Consider the following 21,088-nt stretch of genomic DNA (forward strand, 5'->3'; position numbering starts at 1 on the left):
TTGAAATTGGCTTGCCGAAGCCTATACTTAATATTTTGTGTATTTAGCGGTAAAAGCAGAAAATATGATCAAAGAGATCATGGTAAATGAAATATGTATTGTGATATGCCCAATAATGTATAAATTACGATGTTCTGGTAAAGAAAAAAAAAATAATGAGATTATTTTAATGTTAATAAAAAGTGCTTAGTAAAATTATACTTATTACGTACTTAGCGTTAAGAGGGCATGTATCAAGAGGTACTCACTAAAAGAAGTGGATTAAGAGGTGCTTAGTAGGAGGATATTGTAACTGAACTTGTAATAGGAGGCGTTCATTAAGTGTGACCGTATCAAGCCTGTCACAGTAACATATTCTTTAGGCAGTAAGAGAATGTATGATAAAAGTTACTTCGAAAAAAATCTATACATAGTAAGACAAACTATTATATAACGAGACATTGATACTATATGTTTTTCCATACATGTTATTCCATTTTGACCTGTGTTTCCGAAGTATAGGCCTATATTTCTCAAAGCGCCTCACTGGCGTGGTCGGTATGATGATGGCCTTCCGTCTTTTTGCCGGCGGGTTCGATTCTCGGGCATTCCATTGAGGTGTGAGAGATGTGTAGTTCTGGTGATAGAAGTTCACTCTCGTTGGTCTCGTTGCTGAATAACCACTGGTTCCATGCAACGTAAAAACACGATACAAACAAACAAATAATATATATCTCAATGATTTTAGATATGGGTTATTGAAAGTAAATGCCGGTAACTAGGGCATGTTCAGCCTGAAGTTATGCAACGTTTTTGTGCTCCCGTTGCGTCGGCAATTGTGGTTTGGTGTTGATTTACTTAACGATGACTCTAATAAGTTGTCGCTGATGTATCATTTGCCCAGTGTCTCTCTACTTGCTTAAAGGTCGCTAACGGCTGTAGTGGCAAATAACAGGTCATTGCACCTCCGCAAAATATCGTGGAGGCAAATACAATATACTGTATTACCGCCCAAGTCCCTGTTCACCCATGTAGGTCCTGGGACAACAAGGGAATGGGAACTGATAACCGAGTGACTCCGTCACCTCCCTCCCCCTCTCCCCACCTCCTTCTCATTCCATTCCTGGCTCGCAGAGACAGTGAGGTCTTGTGTCAGTGAATATAGTGAATAAGTGCGTGAGCAGGAAATGAACTCGGGACCAAGGTAGTGTAAAGTTGCTTGATGATACCACGTGAACTAGAGAGCATGAATATTTGGCATTAGTTGATGTAGGTTTTTTTTTTCTTTTTAATAATCGCTGATATTTTTGCAATTTCTCCTGCACAAAAAAGAAGAGTAAATTTGTTCTGCTTGTGTACTGTTTCTAATATTTCGCTCCGGACAACGGGAAAATTTTTATGGACATCCAAAGACACTTTAATATCCAAAGAAAATCCGTCGAATTAGCCAAAATCCCCCCCCCCCCCCCCCCCCCCCCCCCCCCCCCCCCCTTCCCCCCCCCCCCACCCCCCCCCCCCCCCCCCCCCCCCCACCCCCCCCCCCCCCCCCCCCCCCCCCCCCCCCCCCCCCCCCCCCCCCCCCCCCCCGCCTTTTATTTAATTCCTCATACTCTTCGAGTCTTTTTTTTTTTTTTTTTTACGGGCTGCCTAGGAGCAAGAGCTTATGGTGGCATAAGGCCAGCTTAATCTAGATTAATTGACTGAGTATTAAGTAATCCTAACCAGAGACATCTGGGAGTCTTTATTTTGATTTCGTTGCATGTTTGAATTGGTTCCCGTTTGACGGGAAATGATTGAAAAATACACACATCTACGGGATGTCCGTGTATCTGTTGGAAATTTAAGGGGATGAAAACTGCTATAGAGTATTTTATAAGTTTCAGGGGTTTTTGTAGGATTTAAACGTAAAAAATTTTTTTAAATGAACTTTAGCATATTTCCGTGAATTGAAAAAATGCCCAAAGGAAATTTGAGTTTAAAGATGCCCTTTTACCCTTAGGAAGTTTCCACGAACTAGTAATGTGTCAATATAGCATTTTTGTTAAGCCCTCAAAAATATCTGCTGTACATTCCTACAAGGAAAACAAATCTGCAAAACATTTCCGTGAATAAAAAAAAAAATATACCGATAATGCAATACTTTGAATGCGCAGAAGCCATGCTTTATATACCATGTGTAAACTTCCATATGAGGTAGTGCCGTCAGTGCACCTCACGCGATGCAATGTAGGCATTATTTAAGGTTCTATGCAGCGTCCCCGCGCCCCTTAGCTGCAGCCCCTTCCATTCCTTTTACTGCAGATCCGTTTGTATTATCTTTTCTGTATATAACAGGTGTAAACTTCCATATGAGGTAGTACCGTCAGTAAACCTCACGCGATGAACTGTAGGCATTACTATGCAGCGCCTCTGCGCCCCTTAGCTGCAGCCCCTTCCATTCCTTTTACTGTAGTTCCGTTCGTATTCTCCTTCTCCACCTTCCCCCCTTACCACAGCGGAACTGGGAGGTTTTTCTCCTGTAACACCTTCCAGACCTTGTTGCTCCCAATATCCCCTTCAGCGCTGAATGACCTCAGTTTTGAGTTTGAATAATGTGTTCATGAAAAATCTACTGTCATGCGCTGAAAAAAAAGCATTATATATATACTTTTGAACTATATAGTTCTTCTATAGTTTCAGGTGTTTTTGTTGGAGAAAGGTTTATATTCTTTGTGGATATATTTCACTGAATTGTAGCTTATATATTGAGTCTGTAGGCTATGAAATATATCTCTCTTTATTTTACTTATTTTTAGTTTGAGCCAACGAATCAGCGTATATTTAAAAAAGCATCGGTATTGATACTGGTGCTGGGAAGTTCGATATTTGAGCATAACTATCTTTGGCCTAAATTTGACATCCCATTCCAGCAGGCGTCAAGGAAACTCCTCCAAACAGAGTAAATGAATTTATCTTCCTATTTTTCAGCCATCGTGTCCAGCAAAAGGAGAGAGAGAGAGAGAGAGAGGAGAGAGAGAGAGAGAGAGAGAGAGAGAGAGAGAGAGAGAGTTTTCTGAAGGCTTTATTCGCACTGTAATCGACGATAAGTTGTGCTGAAACTCGGGTATAATATCTACGATATTTATCTTGTCTTGCCCGGAGGTCGACTTCTCTCTCTCGTCTTCCTTTGACATCCGAGCTATCTTTGTATTCAATAATCTCTAATCTCCAAGCGCCGGATTATGAGTCGTATTTTCTTAACGGCTTCGCTGGCTGGGAACATTGGCGATAAAGGCGCTTGTTTATAAGTTCTCCTTCTTTCAGCGCCCGATGTTTTGTGATTTAATACTACTTTCTTTTTGTTTTTCACCTCGACAGATCTGTTTCTTTCTGAGTAAAGGCGATGGAATCTTTATGATGATGGTGTTTGCCTCTCGAATGAAGTCTACTCTGTAACACCACACATATATTACTCTAAGAATAAAGATGCGCTCACGCTACAGTAAAGAAATGGCATAAACACATGTCGGCAACTTAAATGCATATTTATCACGAACATGGTTAAATTTAAACAAGTCAGCAACCGTCAGGCAAGAACGAACCTCTGGTTATTGGTGGATAATCGAATGATGCTACTGGTTAGAACTGCCAAGTCGCTGACTTGTATTCAACCTGTTTGATGTGCGTGCGAAGAGTTGCCGACAACTGTTCACGACATGATATATATACTGTAGTGAGGAGTCTGGACGAACCTTTGTGGTATACTCAGTGAATGATGTTCAGTTCTGTTACGTATTTTCACGAACTATCTAACTATGTATTTAAATTAATCGTTTTCTAAATTGTGATATTTCCCTTAAGAATCGTCTTCTTGGCCTGATATTTTCGAAGTTACTGTAAAAGGTTCTCTTGAATTATAGTGTCTTGTGTAATTGTGCTTATTAGATTTCCTTATTTCTTTATTTTATTACAGTTTTATTCTACAACAAGGGACTTTTTACAGTCCTATATGTATCATAGGAGATCGTTTTAGTACTGGCAATTACTTTGTTGTATATATGTTTTATATGAAAGATAATCCTTTCAAGGAAGTTTCTTTCAACTCTAGTTTGAACTTTAATGTCTGGTTTTTTAGTTTAATGTCTGGTTTTTAAGTTTAATATCTCTTTTTTTAATTGGTTTTTCATCCGGCGACTGCCTTTGATATCAGCGTTCTAATCTCAGTGTATAATAATATTTGATTCTAGTATTCACTTCATAGCAGTGTTGGATTTCTCTCTTTCTTTTTTTTCCTTTTTTATCTTATTCTGCATATAGACGTAACATTGTCCTTCCTTTTGGACGAACGAAGAAAAATTTAGTTTCACCATGACAGTTTTCTCAGTGTTTATATTTTTACTCAAGAGTACACCAAGGTTTTACGCTAGGTCCGTCATCCTACGTAAGTATGCATGGGTAGGGCCCTTCTAGTGGGACACCATCCTGGTGGTAGGGATTCAATCGTCGATTGGGAACTGAAAGAAGTGAAGGTAGAGGTAAAACATGAATAAATGAAACATCATGTACGGTACTTTGTTCTTCAGTTCTATCAAATGAAATTCACCGAAATAAACGTATTGGGACATGAGATTCAAGGAAGCGAAAAGAATGTCCGGTGGTGGCCTATGTTGTTGGTACTTATAGTGCGGCCAGAAGTGCGATTATTGGTAAATTTAATCTTAAATAAAATCAAAGCGGACAGAAAAAGTGCGGGCAGAAAAAGTGTGGATAGAAAAAGTGCGGACAGAAAAAGTGTGGATAGAAAAAGTGCGGGCAGAAAAAGTGTGGATAGAAAAAGTGCGGGCAGAAAAAGTGTGGATAGAAAAAGTGCGGACAGAAAAAAGGGCAGACAGAAAAGGTACAGAAAAAAAAGCGGACAGAAAAGTGTGGACAGAAAAAGTGCGGAATGAAAAAGTACGGACAGGAAAAAAAAGCGGACAGAAAAAAAGTGTGGACAGAAAAGGGCGGACAGAAAAGTGTGGACAGAAAAGGGCGGACAGAAAAGTGTGGACAGAAAAAGTGCGGACAGAAAAGAGTGGACAGAAAAAGAGAGCACAGAAAAGTTCAGACATAAAAAGAGCGGAAAGAAAAAGTGAGGACAGAAAAATAGCAGACAGAAAAAGTACGGACAGAAAAAGTGTGGAAAGAAATGAGCGGACAGAAAAGTGCGGACGGACAGACAAAGCTGGCACAATAGTTTTCTTTAACAGAAAACTAAAACCCAGTATGCACTTTATTGTGGCTGATTTTTGTCTAGATATCCTCATTATATATACTTCGAAGTAGAAGACCCCGAGGAAGCAAATTAAATGAAAAGTGTGAACATTCCGCCAAAACGTCTCAAGCCCTTAATTAAGGGCCGTCCATACTGGGTAAATCATTTTGAGACCTAGCAGTGGCCTTGCTAATCAAAAGTACCATGACCTCTTGACCTTTCCATATCTACTCCAGGTAGTACATCACATCAATTTTGCCTTAGTGGCGTGTTCGGTATGGTGTGGCGTGCCACTTCGGTGACCGCGAGTTCGATTCTCGGGCATTCCATTAAGGGGTGAGAGATTTGTATTTCTGGTGATAGAAGTTCACTCTCGACGTGGTTCGGAAGTCACGTAAAGCCGTTGGTCCCGTTGCTGAATAACCACTGGTTCCATGCAACGTAAAAACACCTTACAAACAAACAAACATCAATTTTCGGCAATTTTAAGGTGCAAAGCTTTCGCTCTGAAACTGGGACTATAATGGAATTGGAATATGATGACGAATATTGGACATTTGGAATAGTGTTGTGTTTTATCAGCCAGTTGAGACTTATATTAACGCCAACGAAGGTTGAATGATATACTAAAGACACGCCAGAAACTAAGTTGTCTTTATCTAATGGTGTAAGTTCCTCGTTGGATGAGTCGATTACCGATCTCAGGGTCCGGGTTCGATTCCCCGTTCTGCCAACAAGGAATCGGGGGAATTTATTTCTGGTGATAGAAATTCATTTCTCGACGTGGTTCGGATCCCACAGTAATCTGTAGTTCCCGTTGTTAAGTAACCAATTGGTTCCCAGCCAAGTAAAATTATATAATCCTTCGGGCCAGCCGTAGGAGAGCTGTTAATCAGCTCAGTGGTCTGGTAAAAACAAGATATAATCATTATTATTATTTATGGAAACTCGTCGATTTGCAAATAAGTGCAGCGTCCGGAGACTACATCTTCGACGGCGCCAAAGAAAATCTGACCCTCAGTTTCAAGGGAGACTGTTTCAGCAGTGAAACCAATACGGTTTTGGGGGGGAAAACAGCGCCAAGCAAGTGCTTCTCATAATGTGTTAATTCAAAAGGACCTTTCACACCGTACGTGTGTGAATTATCTTTCTTTTTTGCTGAACATATAGAGCAGAAGATAAATCAACCACTTTTCCATCTATTTTTAGATTTTGGTAAACTGAGTTTGTTAGTCCACTAGTTAACAGTGGCTTTACAATTTACAAAACTTTTAGAAGGATAACAGTATATTGCTGGCTTTAAATTAAAAAAAAATATCATATTTTCTAGAAGATTTGATATTGCTCTTATGCTCATGCTACATTTTTTCTTTAATTTGTTCCCTTGTGTTGCTGTATCTCGATGTGTATACGTAAGAACTCAGTTATTGACAATAAAGTACGTATATTTTTTACATCCGTCCTCACTTCGTTTCTTCCCTTATCCTCATAAGTAGGCCTACCAACATGAAGGAATCGATTTGACCCGGGACGATGTGACTGGGGCGTTTTGGTAGGGGCACGATCCGGCTGGTAATGGTCCACCCCACGGGATGTGATCTTGGTTCGACAACTTTATCAGTGGAAAGACTTTTGACTCCTAATTTCTCTTACAGCAAAAGTGAAAGGCGATTTAGAACAGGCTTGTTTATTAAATCGACAATTGAACTTGTGTGAATTCGTTACAGCTCATTTTCAATGAAATTGAAAAGAATCACGTAACGTAATGAATGAGTGAAGCTGTTACTTACTAGACGTAAATACAACAATGAACGTATTTCCCATACACCTGAACTCGCTGACAATCTAGACGTCAGCATTTCGTGTAAGCATCGTAGATGAGGGAGGAAAACGACGCAGAAAAGAACTTTAATCCTGAAAATTTGTTCCCCATTTTATAGCTCCCTTTTTAAAATCTCGCGCGCGCGAAGTGCAGTGTTTGCTCACAGTCCTCCCCCGAGGAGTTTTAGCAGCACGATTTAAATGATCTTTTACGTAATCCTTCTCGTAAGTAATCTTACCGGATTCCAGTTTTATATCGTCGCTGTTGACGCGACTGGCCTTTTTTATTTCCTCGGATTTTACCTTATCTTCAAACGGAAACGAGCTGCAGATGAATTGCTTTGAGGCAGTGAGAGAGAGAGAGAGAGAGAGAGAGAGAGAGAGAGAGAGAGAGAGAGAGAGAGAGAGACTAACAGTTGACTTGGCAACCACTGGCTGCAGTCTGCGGGAGGTGGAATGATGTATTCAGTTATAAGCTATGTGTATCAGGTTTCTTATTTTGAATTTGAATTTCGACTTTGAATTTTACACTGTAACTTAGTATTTGTTGAAGGCTGTAGACACTTGAGTGTAAACGACAGTCTCTCTCTCTCTCTCTCTCTCTCTCTCTCTCTCACATATATACATATGTGTATGTATGTAATATATAGCAATTTTTAGGTATACATCATAAATAACATATATATAAATTTATATGCATCTATATTAATATGTTACACACACACACACACACACACACACACACACACACACACCACACACATATATTATATATATATATATATATATATATATATATATATATATATGTGTATATATATATATATATATATATATATATTATATATATATATATATATGCTCGACAATAGTTGAGTTATATAGGTTGTTCGCGCCGTTGTTTTTTATTTCAGTAAATTATTTTGAGCGTCGGAGAAGTGAATAGTGTATTTCGACGTTTAATGTCTACAGATTTCTTTTTCTCGGAAGGAAAGGATGAAAAAAATCCATATATTTTTTTAATTTTTACTTTGTTTTATTAATGGCTTAATTTTAACGATTATTTCCCCCCCCCCTCTCTCTCTCTCTCTCTCGCTCTCTCTCTCTGTTATATATATATATATATATTATATATAGAATACTTATATATATATATAATATTAGAATAGATATATAGATATAATATATATATATAATTAGGTATATTTATCAATATATGTTTCATATATATATTATCATTATAGTCCCTCTGTAACGTGAATTTTTTTATCCCTTCATTACTCTCAGGACAACTAAAGAAGGGGTGTAAATCCTGACCAGTTTCGACTTCATCTCTAAGCCATTAATATTAATGGCTTTGAAATAAAGCTGAAACCGGTCTGGATTTATATCCCCAATCTTTAATACTCCTAGAAGTGATGATATATATATATATATTATATTATATATATATATAAATATATATATATATATATATATATATATATATATGTATATGTATATGTATATGTGTGAGTGTGTATATGCATGTTTATTTTTAGTATATTGCATACTATGTATGTGTGTGTCTGTGTGTGTATGTATACTGTAAGACGATTTAACTACATTGCTTTTGCAGTCAAAAAGGAGGCAGAAGGCGCAATCACACTTTCATCTTGATTTCCTTCTCTTATAGATGAGCAGTTTTTTCTTACCACACAAGTTCATGGCCTTCAGACTCGTTTTGTAAAAATAAATGACCGTTGTAGATAACAATAATGTTAATCAAAACTACTTAATCTGTAAAGAAAAATGTATAAACCTTTCCATTTGCACTCTCGCAAACAGCAAACTGTGAATGTTCGTTACCGTCCCCTGTAAACATACCAGTGTCAGATCTTCAGAACAAAGGTCACTTTTAACATACCCGATGATATCCGCACATTGTGCTTCCTAATCCACGGATTTTAAATTTGCCGATGGCTTTCATGATGCTAATCCAGCCTGGTTTTATTTCGAAGCGAATCAAGTTACATTGCCGGAAAGGTGTCGATTTCTTTTCGTAGAGATTTCCTGCGGAGTTTTCGTTGTATGAGAAATACGTAAGACGACTGTTATACAGATGTGTTTGTCTAAATTAAATTGAATGTATTGCTACAGGCGTTTTTAAGCTGTAGAATATGAAGTCTGGCTTTCTTGTTATTATGAATACCTTAATCATTCCCCCCACCCGTAGTGGGATGGTTGCATCTGTGTATATCGCGCGTGCACTGTAACATTGCTTAAGGGTTCTTTGCAGTGTCCATTCGGCTCCTATCTACAACCCATTTCATTCCTTTTACTGTATCTCCATTCATATTCTCTTTCTTACATCTTACTTTCCACCCTTCCCTAACAATTGTCTCGTAATGCAACTGCGAGGTTTTTCCTCCTGTTACGCCTTTCAAACCTATATACTGGCAACTTCCCTTTCAGCGCTGAATGACCTCATAGGTTTCAGCCCTTGGCCTTTGACCTGAATTTTATATTGCAATTCCAGCTCATATATATATATATATATATATATATATATATATATATATATATATATATATATATATATATATTTTTTTTTTTTTTTTAATCAAAACCAGGTTTAACGGTTTCTTTGATTGAATTTTCCCAACGTAGCAATTAGTAAATGCATTTAATTTTCACTTTCAAGGTCAGAGCACCTCAGTGGCGTGATCGGCATATTCTTGGCCTGCCACCTCGGTGGCCGCGAGTTCCATTCCCGGGCATTCCACTGAAGGGGTTAGATATGTGTATTTCTGGTGATAGAAGTTCACTCTCGACGTGGTTTGGAAGTCACGTGAAGCCGTTGTTCCCGTTGCTGAATAACCACTGGTTCCATGAAACGTAAAACCACCATATTCTAAACAAACAAACAAACAAACTTTCAAGGTCAGTCAGGACCTTATCGAAATCAGGAGACATTTGAAAGTGGAATCTTTGGGAAATAATTGTTAATCCTTTGGGTCCCGGATACGGAATGCGTCATCATATATATATATATATATATATATATATATATATATATATATATATATATATATATATATATATATATACATATTCATATATATATATATATATATATATATATATAATATATATATATATAATTTTCGTTGTAAAATCTTTGAAAATTTGAAGGCATAGTACTTTTACTACTGTTACTGTATTACGTTTGATACTCTATTGGAATGACTAATTTCTGGCAGTAGCTACAGACTAATTAAAGGTCCCCATAAGAGTGTATTATCTCTGCTTAAGAAATAAGAATTAAAAGTTCTTCCAGTATTTCATGAGAAACGAGTTAAAATAAGTCAGAGACTACAGGAGTGTTGCGTGATTTAAAATGCTATCGTAACAACGAAATTTGAGGATAAATGTGCTTAATAATGTTTTCTTACCATTTTGGAATTGAGCAATGTTTTCTCTAGAGATAAATGTACTTAGAAAAGTTTTCCTGCCATTTTGTGAAGTACTAAATACCTTTTTATCTCTTACTCGGGGAGTAAGCCTACAAACTAATTTGTTGTTGTTGTGGGGTGGGGGTAGGGAAGGTCTAATAAAGAGCATAAAAAGGTCATGAAAAAGGTATTTCGCGTTGAGTTAAAAATACAGGAATTTTAGGATAGGATAGTTATGATTTATTTATTAGAATTAAAATGTAAAAAATAAATTATGTGTATGTTAAACTACAAAAAAAGTAATTCTAATAAATTTTCGATGGTGAAAAAAGAATCTATTTGACCGTAGATTTCAGCACGTTTTAATTTGCGTCGAAAGTTAGGAATATGCTTGAGGGGAAAAATCTTCCTCGCATCCCGAGTAAGCTGGAGGCCGGGTCACACCTTGTTTTTGTATTAACAAGATTACTCTTTTTCCTACAAGTGTTTGTATAGTTCTGTTAGTGAGATTTTTACCTTATTCGCCGCTCCAGTAAAAACACTTTTGGATATGATTCGTATTCCATAGCGGTACTTATTCACGTCATTCATAACCCCTTCGAGAAGGTCCTTTTAGTATGAGTTCTGTAGGTAAAAGTATCGTTACTTTTCTTTAGGCGTTAGTAAATCACGGCTGGTAATATTCGCTGGTATATTTTTTTTATTATTATTATTATTGGATATGGCCTTAGAATATTCAGATAGCCAAAGATGTCCATTTTTTTAACGAATAAGTGTCACCATTGGAGGGAAAAAATTGCACCTCATTATTACCGTTCATTATCATATTCGTATTCTTATTGTAATGAATAAAATAATACAATCAGGAGCTGTAGCATTGTATGTGCGCGCTCTCTCTCTCTCTCTCTCTCTCTCTCTCTCTTCCATTGTTCCCGTTTAGTATCATATTTTTATTATAATGTATAAAATAATACTACAAGTAGCAACTGCTCCTCTCTCTCTCTCTCTCTCTCTCTCTCTCTCTCTCTCTCTCTCTCTCTCTCCGGTGGTTATGGTGTATTTTCTTAAACTGTGATTGTTATCTGCTCACATATATTTGTTAAAAGTAAACACATATAAATCATTCCAAACTTGCATTTATCTTAGCTCGAGAAGTTTCATGGTTTCGTCAAGGACGAATTGCATTTAAAGGTTTGCTTTATAATAATAATAATAATAATAATAATAATAATAATAATAATAATAATAATAATAATAATAATAATAATAATAATACAATCGATGCTATTGTCAGGGAGGTTGTAAATCCTGATTTATTTCTTGGATGGAGGACAGCCAAATACTTGGACCATCTTGATTCATTCATAGCCAGGATCAACTCCCACATATGAGTTGCAGATGGTCAGTGTCACAAATCAAATTTGCCTAGTTGTCGGGAGATCGTGCTGGAACTGGATGTGAATATTTTGTCCATTTGAGTTAGTTACGTTCCCTCTGCCGATGAGGACAGTAGTCCTCGTGAAACTTAAGGATTTTAAGCACATCAACAAGAATGATAACCAAGAAAAGGGTCTTATTTTACCCTCATCCTGAAGGAACGTGACCGTTCTTCAAATTCGTGTTCATCATTTATTAGTATTTGAGTTATATGCTCCTCCAGTATGATATAGAACCGTAGTTTTTTCTTCTTTCTTTTTTATAACCTTATAATAGATTCTACACCAGATTCCGCTGCAAAAGGCGAACCTGGCCTGGGATTCGTTGCAAAATGAAATTCGTAGATTATGCTATAGAAACGCGACGCAAGGGCCATTAGAACTCGACTCCTCCAATTAACTGAAAGTTTATTCTGTCAGGACCTGTGTCGCAGGCGCCGTGACGAAACTCCGGTGTGGTCTCGATAGAAAATACCAGCACATAAAGCGGAGTCTGATAACTATTCCTCCTCATGATATTATTCAGTCTTTTAGCACTGTAATTAATACTTTTTCATGCCCTGACACGGCTGAAAAATTGTTCGGCCGGGCTGATGGCGCTCGAGATTATAATATTCGATCTTCCCAAACGACTGATTTTTTTTTCCTGATTTGGTGTTAGGAAATGACCTCGTGGCATCTTAGAAGGGGAGCTCCATGAACCCTGAAAAGAGCTGAATGCAATGTTGCCTGGTCTTCCTCTTTGGTCAAGAGTGGACGGTTAGCCAATGGATGTTCAGAAAGAGAGTTACAAAGTGTCATTGACTTGAAGGTTTAGGCAACACTAAGTTACTAAGTTGTTGAAGACCTCTTTTTGTTTCACTCATTCCAGTCATTTTATCATTCTGACGGTCACCTAGCATATACGTAACGTTGCTTTGAGGTACATGCAACTCATTCCATAAACAAATATACACGTCTCTTCATCTCTACGAAAAAAGCGCAAGTATTTTTTTTTCTTTTTTTTTTCTCAAAGTCCTTCATCACGTTAGGAATAAAGAACGTGAATTGTAGACTTTAATTACAACGAAGTACGCCGCAAAAATATATATTTACGGTTTAGTCACGATCATTCTTGGGGTGTTCTTTGATGAGGATTCATATATATAACATCAGTAAAAAGAGAAATTCTAATTAGGGCGGCGCTTGGAGGTGCCGAATTTACATATGTATAAGCGACGAAGGAGACAGTCCGACAGTCTGCCAGACATATTGTGTGTACATATATATATATAATAATATATATATAATATATAATATTATATATATATATATATATATATATATATATATATATATTATATATATATATATATATATATATATAATATATATATATATATAATGATATATATATTATATATATAATATATATAAATATTAAATATATATAATATATAATATCTATCTTATCTATATATATATATATATATATATATATATATATATATATATCTTTATCTCTCTCTCTCTCTCTCTCTCTCTCTCTCTCTCTCTCTCTCTCTCTCTCTCTCTCAAGACGTTCCTGGCACACGGGTGGCGTCAGGCGCCACCCTGAGCGACCTTTCGCAACTGTTCAAATTCGTCCGGCGATTTCATCGACATGAAAGCATTAGCATTTGAATCTCACGGCGCAGCTCTCCTGAAGTTATATTTTTAGTTTTCTTCCCCGGGGGAAAAAAAATTAAAATGGAAGACATAGCATGGAGTTTTTTCAAAGTTTCGACAGGCAGTTATTACTTGGTCCGTGTTGAAGGTATCGGGATATCGAGGCCGTTTCCGTAGGCGCTCCAGAGTGGTGTGTCAAGGGTCACGTGTCAAGGGTCACACGTATTGAGGCCGGGAGACTGACTTACCTTTGAGTCTGCATTTATGTCATGACGACATAATTACACTCCCGCCTCTGCATCTTACACCAGACTGCTAAGCTTTCTACGAGGGAGGCCGTAGGGGGTTAGTGCCGTCAGTGCATCGCATTACTGAAGGTTCTTTGCAGCGAGTCTTCGACCCCTAGCTGCAACCCCTTTCGTTCCTTTTACTGTACCTCCTTTCATATTCTCTTTCTTCCACCGTACTTTCCACCCCTCCTAACAATTGAATCGTAGTGCAACTGCGAAGTTTTCCTCCTGTGACACCTTTCAAACCTCTTTGTTGTCAATCTTCGTCTTGGTGCCGAATGACCTCTAGTCTAGTCGGATCGTGCAGATTCTTAGGCAAATCGCACACATTGGATTAAAAGTATGAAACTCCGTACAGTGTTGCATTACATCATTTTGAACTATTTCAGCTATGGACCCACCCTGAAAAAATCCAAAATGGCGGCCATTTTCAAGATGGCGGACAGTGGTTTGAAAAATTACTTTAGACTTAAATTACAGCAAGTTATATAGTTTGGGGGCTTAATAAAAGACGGCAACCCATTTTAAACTAAAAAAATAGATAAGTAAGGGATAATTTATGACTCAAACAAACTAATATTTCGAGGCTATATCACATATCAGTGTTACATGTGTAAATATGAATATATGTTCATGTATTCTTCTTAATTCGAAAGGAATTATACAATTTGATTATTCAATAAAGGACTGCACAACGAATTTTGAACTGGAAAAGAAATTCAAATAATGACTTCTGCCATTAACTGATATCTTAAGATTACATCACATATCAGTATTTTACACACACACACACACACACACATTATATATATATATACTATATATATATATATATATATATATATATATATATATATATACACACACATCATTATAGTTCTCACTTTGAAGAAACTTATACAGTTTGGTTGTTCATTAAAGGACAGTAACTCATTTTGAACTGAACTATAAGAAACTTATATAACTATTTTTAACAAAAAAAGATAAATATTTTAATATTTATTACATCCCACATCAACGTTTCATACACACACACACACACACACATATATATATAGAAGTATTATATTAATAATATATATAACTATATATATAATTAATATATATTAATCTATATATATATATAGTATATAATATATATATATATATATATATATATATATATATATATATATATATATTTTATATTTATATAGTATTTATCAGCAGGCTTATCACTGGTGACTTATTAAAGGACGGCAACCCATTTTAAACTCAAAATAGGAAAGTTTAAGAGATGATTTGTGACATAAATGAACTATCATATTAAGGCTATATGTATAGGAATGTATGTGTATGTATTCTTAACTTTAAAGAAATCATAAAATATGGTTATTCATTAAGGGACTGCTGCTTAATTTTAACTGAAAAATATGAAATATTACTAATAATTTTTTACACACAAAAACTAATATCTTAGGACTATATATCACATAACAATATATATATATATATATATATATATATATATATATATATATATATATATATATATATATATATATATATATTCTTTCTAATGTGAAAGAACTTTCATTGAAGGACGGCAACTCATTTTGAATTGAAAAAAAAAAAAAATTTAAATAATCACTTCTAACACAAAAAGAATATCTTGATATTACACCACATATCAATGTTATATGTGTCCAGTATACATAAATTTGTACATAGTATTTACTGGCAGATCCAGTACTAACCACCGATATGGAATAACCAAATTGTATCATTCCTTTCGAATTAAGAAGAATACATGAACATATATTCATATTTACACACATAACATTGATATATGATATAGCCTCGAAATATTAGTTCGTTTGTGTCACAAATTATCACTTAATTTTCTAATTTTTTATTTTAAAATGGGTTGTCGTCTTTTATCAAGCCCCAGATTGTATAACTTCCTTCGGTTTAAGAAGGATATGTGCTCTATATATGTTAACTAATGCTTATTTATTCATCCAACTCCTGTACATCATACAAATGGCACATCTTGGAAGTCTAAAGTAATTTTTCAAACCACTGTCCGCCATCTTGAAAATGGCTCCCACTTTGGATTCTTTCAGGGTGGGTCTATAGCTGAAATAGTTCAAGATGATGTAATGTAACACTGCACCAAGTTTCATACTTTTAGCCCAATTAGAAATAATATATTTGTGCTATTATAGCATGCAGCATTCAACCTGGAAAAAAAATCAGTTTAATATAGTCGCCTAACTATAACACGGAAAGTTGGATCATTAGATAGAAATGATGAATAAAGAGAGGCTTAATCCTTGTTGTATATGTCTATAATATTCTTGAGAAACTTAAAAGTGTCCTAGTTTTATGGATGGTCTAGTCATGACCTAAAAATATGAATGCACAAGAAAATTTGTTGTATTATATTATGCAAAATGGCGGCCATTTTGAATTTTCAGCTTGAGTCCATAGCTAATATTGTTTAGTATGGTAAGTTCCTGCTAACATATCAAATTTGATGTTTTTAACCCAAAGTGTGCGATTTTTTCACGATTCGACTGGACTACTCATAGCACCACAAAGTTCTGAAAATGCTAAGCCTGTATAAATCCCTGTAGGAAAGTACAGATGCACCTGGAAGTCTGCAAGGTAACAGCTTTCATATTTGAAAGTTTCATAGCTAGGACAAGGATGATATGGAAGCCTATAAGGAAAAGAAAGGCTGGAATTAACGTCCACCATTCGTAGAGAACGATCACTTACCTCTTTCCTCCGTTCCAGAGTTGAAATATTGCCAAAAGAAACTTTCACACTAGACATCTCATTTGAAATCATGAACATATCTCTAGTTCCTGTGATTTTTCGACAAGTAATATATTTTTTTTAATGGGTTTTATTTTGTTCTCCCCCACCCACCCCTCCCCATGTATTGCGTTCAGTAATTCGTATATTATTATCAAGTAAAATTAGAGAATGCAAATTTCGTAGATGCTTTGTGATATAGTAATGAAGCTTATTTTTTTTATAAAAATTTGCCTTAGGTTCGAGTGTTTTGTGGATAAAACTAATAGACGCCGTGTTTTAATTGTTTTTGCTTGTGTTATATTATGCTGCGTTTTCAGACGAGTCTTGAGTGGAGTATTTCTATTTGCATATTATGTAACTCATGAGTGTGAAATATGTACTCATTGTTTATTTATTTATATGTTACCTATATACAGATACTCTTTAAACTTACCTGTGTCATTTATTCATTTAGTGCCTCAGCCAAACAATCGGTCCAGACGCTCAGATCCCGATTTTTGGAAATGCATATAGCAGGTTGGTTATTTCATTATCTATCATATAGAGGAATTGGTGTCTTAGATTTTGATTTTACTTTACCTTTTAACCTCGTCATTGTACACCTAGAGCTCATTTAATGAAGTAGCTTTTAGGTTAAATGAAGCTTCTAGAGAAATGGTACTCTAAGAATAGTAATGAGAGTTTTGGAGTTATTGTACCAGTACAAGAATTGGGGTCAAAGATATAAAAGGCTTTTGAAACCTTTACTCTGATTAATGCACAACCTTCAGTATCATAGAAGCCACATCTTTACTGACTAGTCCCCACTTTCAGTTTTTTTAGTAAAAAAGATATAAATAAAAAAACAAAGAATGGGAAATTTTTTTGCATGACTTATAAGACACTGAACTGAAAACCAGGGCAGAAATTTACTATTTTTATTTAATTCATTATTGTTAAAATGGATACTTTTATTTTCAAATGAGGAGGTATTTTAACTGAGAACATTTAATCACGTAGAGCGTTTATTACTTTACTACTGCCTTGTAGCATTATTTTTTATTGCTGAAAGCGACAAAATTAAACATTTTTTTTTTGAGTAGTGAGTACATTGGTGCAGGAGACCAAATGGCACTTTTTATGAGTCGAAAGTACATTTATATAAAACTGGTCTTTATTTATTTATTTATTTATTTATTTATTATTATTATTATTTATTATTTTTTATTATTCTTTATTATTATTATTATTATTATTATTATTATTATTATTATTATTTTTATTATTATTATTATTTCGGAAGGAGACCCTCTCGTAGACATGTTTTGTTAAAAATGACTGCTGCTTCAGCACTATTAATCTTATAAAGAGTCTTCTCTATCTTTCTGATGACGGCTTTTTCGTTGTTGCTTAGACTGGCGAGCAACGCACCAAAGGGCATGGTAAAATTCGGTTGAGTCATTTGATTTATTATTGCTTATACAATTCTCTCTCTCTCTCTCTCTCTCTCTCTCTCTCTCTCGCTCTCTTTCTCTCTCTAACGCGACGTTTCCTCCTGATCGACATGACATTATCAAGCGATAACTGCTGAGGGACTGAATTCCAGTGGTTGTTTGTTGTTTTTGATTTAGCTGACCTTGTGTCAGCACGGGCTCTTGCTCACAGAGCAGCCCGTAATTTTCCAGTGTTGTTGTTGTTGGAGATTAAGCCAGCCTTGTGCTGGCACGGGCTCTTGCTCCTAGAGCAGCCGTAACTGGAATATCTGTAAAGATACAAAAAACAGTGCTTTGGCGGTTAGTTTTGGAAAGGAGATAGGGTGACAGGCAGGATTGCAACCCCTTTGAACCTTACGGTACCCATCAGTAGGAGAGAAAGTTTTATAGCAGTGAGACTCAGCCTAGCTGAAGAGTGCTGAGTAGGAAGAAGGAAGCGAGTTTTAGTTTGAGGGAAAGAAGGCGTTACCTATAAACATTTTAGGCGCAATATATATACATGTGTGTAGCATCTGAAAATATTGCAATATATATCAAACCAACATTAAGCAAGTATTATAGTATATATACATGTTCATGCATACTCACACTTATACATATGCTCCCAAAGATGTTTATGACTCCCATTGCAACCAGTGAAGTAGAGGGTTTGTGCTGCTGTGTGGCTTTCATTGTTTTTTTGTTTACAAGACACTAGGAGATTCCCATGTGTCTATGGAGAAATGCCGTGTGATTCATCCTTTTACCTGGGAGGTGGGTGAGACATTAGGAGATTCCCATATGTCCCTATGTTATTTAAGATGTGCCTGGTGATCTGTGCCGGTGTCAGCTCTATTTCAGTTAGGTTTGATCTGTAAGATTGTGTCTCTGGGCAGTCTAGTAGGTAGTGTTCGAGGGGCTGGATTGCCTCTCGGTCACAGTACTGACATAACCTGCCCTCATTTCCTATCATTTGCCAGGTGCAGAGGTATCCTAGCCTTAATCTGTGTGTGATGACTGAGAGTTTTCTAGTGGTTTGTTTTGTGATGTCATGCGGCGTTAGATTTGTGACATCCACATACCACTTGGACGTCCTTGACTCTTGTAGGTAGTGGACGTCGTACTTCACTCTCTTCTTGGAGTTTGGCATAGCTTTTTGCCATTTCCTTTAGGTGTGTTATGGATGGTTGCACTTTTATGCTTACTGTACTGCAGCTGAGGGCACTTTTGGCAAGGAAGTCAGCTTCATCATTTCCCTGGATTCCCACATGGCTGGGTATCCAGTTTAGTGTGACTCTCCTGCCAGCAGCTTGATGTGAATTGGCCAATGATTTTATGGCTGTTATCAGTGTCACATTTTCTTTTGGATTTGTCGCTTTGATAGCGAGTATTGCTCCTTTGGAGTCAATATGCACTGTTGTGTGTCCTTCTTTTAAATTGGAATTTTCTAAGGCTTTTAAGATTGCCATTAGTTCCGCTTGTAGTATGGAGGCATTGTTGGATAGCCTCCAGCTTCCTTTGAAGTCTTGGGCAGCCACTGCTGCTGCAGTTGCTGGAGCTTCTGTGTCAACTGAGCCATCAAGTGTAATATATGTTTTCAGCTGCTGTGTTCCCGATTGCTTCTTCTGCTGCAGTTTTCATTTGTGCTGCTGTGCACAGTGCTTTGTTTGCCGGTAGTATTGTGAAGTTATACCGGATTGGGTCTTCGACCCAGGGAGGTGGTTTTTGGTATCCCTCAGGTGGGACATCCTTTGTTATGTGTTTCACTGTGTCCTGCATACCCAGTTCTCTCAGTGTCTGGAGTATACTGCCCGCATAGGTTTTTGGCGGGTCTAGTTCTTCGTGCAAGTTTATACACGCTTGCATTTTGTTTTTGTGTGGTCCATTTCTGTCGTTTCTGATGGTTTTGCACAGAATGGCAATATTTCTTTGGCCTATCCTGTGCTTGAGAGACTGCAGTTGTGTCTCTGCCCTCAAGAGACAAATTCTTGTCCACATTGGGGCTCCAAGTATAAGTCTCATTGCGTTGTTTTGGATGACTTCCAGCCTCTGCTGTTGATCCTTTCTGAGATTTGTCAGGACTGGTGCTGCGTATTCTACTTGTGCTCTGATGGTTTGTATGTAGAACCTCCTGAGCAGATGGTATGTCGCCCACCTTCTTGCAATGATGTGATTTTCTTTAGGGCATTAAGCCCTATTTTTGTTTTGGCTTGGAGGAGCTGTATTTGCTTCTCAGGAGATAGTGAATCTGCAATGCAGACTCCCAGATATGTGTAGCTATCCACCCCAGTCTATGACGTCTCCTTTCAGTAGAAGGTTGGGTGGATTTTGATCATGTTTTATTGCCATGGCTTTTGTCTTATTTCTGTTGATTTTGAGTCCCAGTTGTGTGCACTTGTCCTCAAGTTTTTTGCAAGGCTTCGTGCATCTTTTGGAGCTGTCTTTGAGGGCCAGAGCTGACGATGCAGACATCGTCAGCATATATGAAGACCTCTAACTCCTTGTGGTAGCTCGAGACAGGCTACATTTTCCATAAGGACATTGAATAAGAAGGGCTTAGAATGCCCCCCTGTGGAGTGCCGTTTTCAAGAGAGTAGTATTCTGACATTCTGCCTTGGAACACTACTCTTGCTTCTCTGTCTTGCATGTATCCTTTTGTCCATGTAAGCAGGTTGCCCTTGATCCTCTTTCTGACTAGGGAGGAGAGGATGGTTGCTGCATTGGCTAATTCATATGCCTTTTCTAGATCTAAGAAGACCACTATGGATTTTCTTGCCATTTATGCCACTTAGCCATCTGTAAGGCACTCATGGGTGCCTACTCCTTCCCTATAGGCATAGAGCCTATGATGTAGGGGCCCTGCTTTCCATAGTAGTCTGTTCAGAACCATTCTTTCTGCAACCTTTTCAGTGCAGCTGATGAGGGATATCGGCCTATATGCGCCTTCCTCTTTTGGCTTAGGTATTGGTTGTGTGTCTTGCTGTTGCCATTT

Source organism: Macrobrachium nipponense, chromosome 7, assembly GCF_015104395.2.
Source record: "Macrobrachium nipponense isolate FS-2020 chromosome 7, ASM1510439v2, whole genome shotgun sequence".
NCBI lineage: Eukaryota > Metazoa > Arthropoda > Malacostraca > Decapoda > Palaemonidae > Macrobrachium > Macrobrachium nipponense.